The sequence below is a fragment of the Limulus polyphemus genome, unplaced genomic scaffold, assembly GCF_000517525.1.
Source record: "Limulus polyphemus unplaced genomic scaffold, Limulus_polyphemus-2.1.2 Scaffold7038, whole genome shotgun sequence".
NCBI lineage: Eukaryota > Metazoa > Arthropoda > Merostomata > Xiphosura > Limulidae > Limulus > Limulus polyphemus.
In genome coordinates this window covers 12984-18959 of record NW_013672648.1, presented here as the reverse complement: position 1 = coordinate 18959, position 5976 = coordinate 12984, and positions in this window count along the sequence as shown.

The following is a 5976-nucleotide window of genomic DNA, read 5'->3' as shown; positions in this document are numbered from 1 at the left end:
TGAACGCTATTGTTGACACCTCTTTTAAGGAACTATTAAAATATCAACCAATGAACGCTATTGTTGACACCTCTTTTAAGGAACTATTAAAATATCAACCAATGAACACTAGTAAATCAAAATATAAATAATTCAGACCAGTTGTTTTATAGTTATATACCTATAATAAAACAAAGTTTGTTTGTTTTTACATCAGAAGCACAACTGACATTCGTTAAAATATCAGCACTTATACACTTTATCATGAAATATGTACAATTATAAAACTTTTAATAAACAAATTCGGAAGTTACGGGACGTCTAATAACCCTCGTGATTTGTAACCTACAGATGCTACATGGACAAATATTAACAGTTGTGATTAATAACATATACACAGATTTTACGTTGATGGTTACCAACACTCGTATTTATTAACACACAGACGTTACGGGGACAATTAACAACACTCGTGATTTATTAACTCACAAACGTTATGGGGACAATTAACGACACTTGTGATTTATCAACCCACAGACGTCATGGGGACAATTAACGACACTCGTGATTTATCAACCCACAGACGTCATGGGGACAATTAACCACACTTGTGATTTATTAACCCACAAACGTTACGGTGACAATTAACAGCACTTGTGATTAGTAACATACAAAGGGACATTACGGGGACAATTACCATTACATGTACTTTGATTAATAACATATACACAGACTTTACAGAGAAAGTTACCAACACTCGTGATTACTAACCCACACACGTTACGGTGACAATAACCAACATTCGCGATTAATAACATACAAAGGGACATTACGGGAACAATTACCAGTACTTTTGGTAAAGGAAAACATTTAAAACTGTGTGAGAAGACAACGTATAAAACACACACGGAATGTGTCTGTGCGTGTATTTCCGTATTACCTGTCTACCTGGGTAAGTACTAACTTGTATCCCATATGGATTGAACAACGTCTGGGCGGTATGCTCTCCGCTGTTCGGCCATTAACCCGCCCACTGCACAGTCAACAAATGCACGGGTATGATATACTCGTGGAAACTTTCTTCTTAAAGTTGTATATATAATAGCATCAAAGCAAAATCATGCCAAACACAAAGCGATCTCCGTCTTCCATAACCACAACTCTGAAAGCAGTTTTACCTGGGAGTAAAACAAATTAATTAAATTTCTTACCATCTTCAGCCACTACTTACATACCCAAGCAACAACCCAAAAGTTTAATTAACTTATTTAAAAAAAAATGTTATTTACAATCGTTCAGAGTTTTAATTAGATCCTGGTCATATTCATCTCGTACCGAAACGGAAAGTTTTTTTTTTTTAATGTTCACTGAGAAAATTAAGAATCCTACAATGACGACCTTTTGTGTTTGTGCGCATGTCTAAACACAAACATATTCTGTGCAATTCCACTGAATAACCTGAAGTGAAAATAAAGATCGATTTTCTCATTTTCCAGTCAGGCTTAAAAATTTAATTTAAATAAAACAAGAGGCCTTTGGTAATTGAGACAAAATGAAAGCATTCTATCAAGCTTAAACTAGTAGATATTCAGTTTTTTTCTAAATAATTTGTAGGTGGCGTTTTTGAATTAAACAATGCCAAAAAAAAAAAAACTCCGAGTTATTATACTTGTAATATTATTCATTAAAAACTTTATAAAAATAGGCCTTGATTTAGATTAGCATAACAATTGTGCACGCAAGCATCTTTTTTTTATATAAATCATTCTAATTAGTGTCTTACCTCACATTAAAGGAAATGATGCTTTTTACAGTTTTGATCTCAGGACACTGGTAAAGAAAATCCTCAAAATGTCCCGTGTGAATTTACTTTCTTATTTGCTATTTACATGGGTTCAAATTTGTATTTTAATTATTTAACATGCGGTGTGCATAAATGAGTAATTAAATAAATGATCCCCTTTATTTAAAATGACAAAAGCTAACAACCACATCAATCTTTTGGTTCAAATATAATCAACATATCATTGGAATTATTTAACAAGTGCAATACACCAAAATCTGTCTTTCAATTGCTCGGGAGATAATAAAGGGCTTAGCAGTTTTCTCTGTGTATTTACAAATGATAAAGTATTAAAACTGTCTATTTACAGACAAGAGAGGGTTTAGCAGTTCTGACTATCTACAGACAAGAGAGGGTTTAGCAGTTCTGACTATCTACAGATAACAAAGTTAATCAATCCTATTTGTTTATCGATTGAGAATAAATGGCTTGCCAATTCTGTCTACCTACAAGATAGGGGCTTACCAATCCTGTCTACCTACAAGATAAGGTTTTACTAAACCTGTCTACCTACAATATAGGGGTTTACCAATCCTGTCTACCTACAATATAGGGGTTTACCAATTCTGTCTACCTACAAGATAAGGGTTTACCAAACCTGTCTACACGCAAAGAGGGGTTTACCAATCCTGTCTACACACAAAGAGGGGTTTACCAATCCTGTCTACCTACAATATAGGGGTTTACCAAACCAGTCTACACACAAAGAGGGGGTTTATCAACCCTATCTACCTACAAGATAGGGTTTACCAAACCTGTCTACCTACAAGATAGGGGTTTACCAATCCTGTATACCTACAAGATAGGGGTTTACCAAACCAATCTACACGCAAAGAGGGGTTTACCAATCCTGTCTACCTACAAGATAGGGGTTTACCAAACCTGTCTACACACAAATAGGGGTTTACCAATCCTATCTATCTACAAGATAGGGGTTTACCAAACCTGTCTACCTACAAGATAGGGGTTTACCATGCTCTTGTTGTAGGCTGGTAAATTCATAAAAGTCAGTTAAGATTGTGAGTGAGAGACTTTTGGCTATACTTTTACTTAACCCTGCGTTAGTCTTCTGAAAGGGCGAGCATGTTTGGTGGGACGGGGATTCGAACCCGCGACCCTCAGATTGCGAGTCGCCTTATCCACCTGGCCATGCTGGGCCAGAAATAATAGTATAAAATTATTTAAATATTTAAAAATAAGTTCTTTTATGATGCGATCCGTTCAGACCCCGGAAGGGTGACTATGAACATTTTTTTAAAGACGACCAATGAAGGGTTAAGATACCCATTAAACAAACGTGAAGAAGCTGTTCTTACGTGCCGAATGTGACAAAAACTGTTACCAATTTTCCCCTTTTCAATTAACAGTTTTAGGATTTCGTGACCATAAAAATAAAAAATTACTTTCACGGGAAGGGTTAAAGTTTTACTTTTAGAGACGGTATTCTTCCAGAGGAAATTTTACGTCATCCTAATGTCCAACAAACCCGATCAATAAGCTTTAGCGAGTCCCCTTGTGGGTCAACTTTACGTATTTACAACGCTAAAATCCGAGGTTCGATTGCTGGGACGGACAGAGCGCAGATGGATCATTGTTTGGCTTTGGGCTGAAAAAAAAAAAAGCCTTGGGGCGCAGAAACAAGAAGTATCACTTAAGTTACAACTGTAACCGTGGTTTCGTTAGTTTACCCTTGATTTCCGGTGGAAAATTACTTATAAGAGAAACATGGAATCCACAATCTTATATTTAATACGTACAGTACTTAACTTCTAGAGGTTGTTTGTTTGCAATGTTGAAATACCCTCAAAGCTACTCGAGTGCTATCAACACCAGCCATTCGTAATTTAGAGGTAACAGCCTAATTGGAAATCATCTATTCAACATCACCAACCGCCAGTTTGTAGGATACTCTAATCGAATATTAGGATTGATTACGGCCGAGAGACCCAACCACTTGGCCTTAATTTCTAAAGATGAAAAAAAAATAGGTTCTGGATCCCCGTTGACGGGGAAGGGGTTGTGTTTTGTGAAATAACACGTTAAACGTTATTGAAACTACTTTTTGGATGGGGCTAGGAGGAAGCGATGCACAGAATATAAACCTAAACCAACATTTGTTTGTTCGTTTCGAATATTCGCGCAAAAGCTACACAAGGGTTATCTACAGAAGCCTAATTTTGAATTGGTAGATTGTTGGGCTACTCTAATCAAATAGTGGGTTTTGACCTCACTCGCATAACGTACCTGTCCGTGGCTCCCATGTACGGAGACTAAATTTGTGGCAGCATCACCATGGATACTTGGCACTATAACTTCTACGTCATTAGCGGCTCTCTAAACCAGTTCGAAACTAATCATTACAACATACGTTAGAATATTAATGGTGGGTAAAAAGGTGCTAAGCCTTTTCACTATTGTTCTACACAAGTTTTCCCGTTTAAATGTGTATCTAAACACAGTTAATCAAATATTTAGATATTCATCCTTGGTCAACAACTATATAAATATATGTTTTTCACTCAACACAACCTTGATAATAAAGTCATTAAGTAACAAAGTCATATACCAAACACCAAGTATGATCCAGAAATTTAAAGTCTCCAATAAAGTACACAAAACCAAACACAAATTAAAGATATATTCAATTCTTTAACGTGAAATTGTTGACTGTACTTCACGTGTTGACCAGGCAACAAGAGCAGTAACACTTAGATATCCAGCTGGGCAATGCCAAATTTATTAACTCTAACATATTTATTACTTAATAAACCTTCCATTACACAGTTACCACCGATTTCAGACGCTACAAAACCACGTGCTTAATTCATTTCTCACTTCTTCTTACATGAAGTAAAACATTACCAACTCTATCAGTCCGTTTCTGCCAAGTGTGATGAGTTTATTACCTCCCTCAGCAACATGATCACAGAATAACGCATCTCATTCTCCACCAAGTGAAACAGCAAGTTTACCACCTGGAGGGAAATATAGACGCTACACATCGTGGTCAACAAGAATAATGACAGGAATATTTACCATCTGGTTTGGTTTGAATTTCGCGCAAAGCCACACGAGGGCTATCTGCGCCAGCCGTCCCTAATTTAGTAGTGTAAGACTAGAGGGAAGGCAGCTAGTCATCACCACCCACCGCCAACAATTGGGCTACTCTTTTACCAACGAATAGTGGGATTGACCGTCACATTATAACGCCCCCACGGCTGAAAGGGCGAACACGTTTGGTGGGACGGGGATTCGGACCCGCGACCCTCAGATTGCAAGTCGAGCGCCCTAACCACCTGGCCATGTTCACCACCTGAATAACGCACACACGGCCCCAAATGCGGAAAGGGGACACCAACTTTGGGCTCCATCTACCGGACTTTTGAGAAAAAAAGAACACCTAGAGTTGTTGTCGTTGTTTTATGAAATATCTAGCATTTTTTATGGAAACAAATATTTATAATCTAATTACTGCATCGACCAAATAACTTTCCATGCAACGTAGTAAAGGACCAAATAAAATAAAATCAAGCTGGAACGTGAAGTCTAATTTAAAATATTTCAGACGAAAAAAAAAGAAGAAATAATTAAATGAGTAGTGAAATAAAAATCAGGCGTAAGAAGAGAAGAAACACGTGTAAAAAATATAGTAATTAACAAAAACGTAAATTAATCAACTGTAGAAGATATCTTACAGAAAGAACCACAAAAAACTTTAGAGTGAATTAAAGATACAAAAAAATCCTAATTATCAAAGTAATAAAAATTACAAGAACGACGAGGAATATTGAGGCGACAGTTGAAACGAGTTACTGTAGATCGAACTACATACAAATAAACAATTTAAAGGGGAAAATAATTTTGTGAAATTAACTCGACTACGTGAAATGTATTCCTCGTGAACTAAATTTTAATCATTATAGGAATCTGATGATGTTTCAAAACTGCCTGTTGTTTAGTATTTTGGCACTTGTGTATAGAGTTAAAATCATAAATAATATTCAACGTTAAACTGGTACACAGTTAAAAACATTTGATTTAGGCCTATCTATGGCCTTCAAAAAATTGACGACTCTACAATGTTTCGACGTTACTGAGGGGGGCGTTATAAAGTCGGAACATGTAGAGGCGTCAACTTTTTTTAAGGCCCTAGA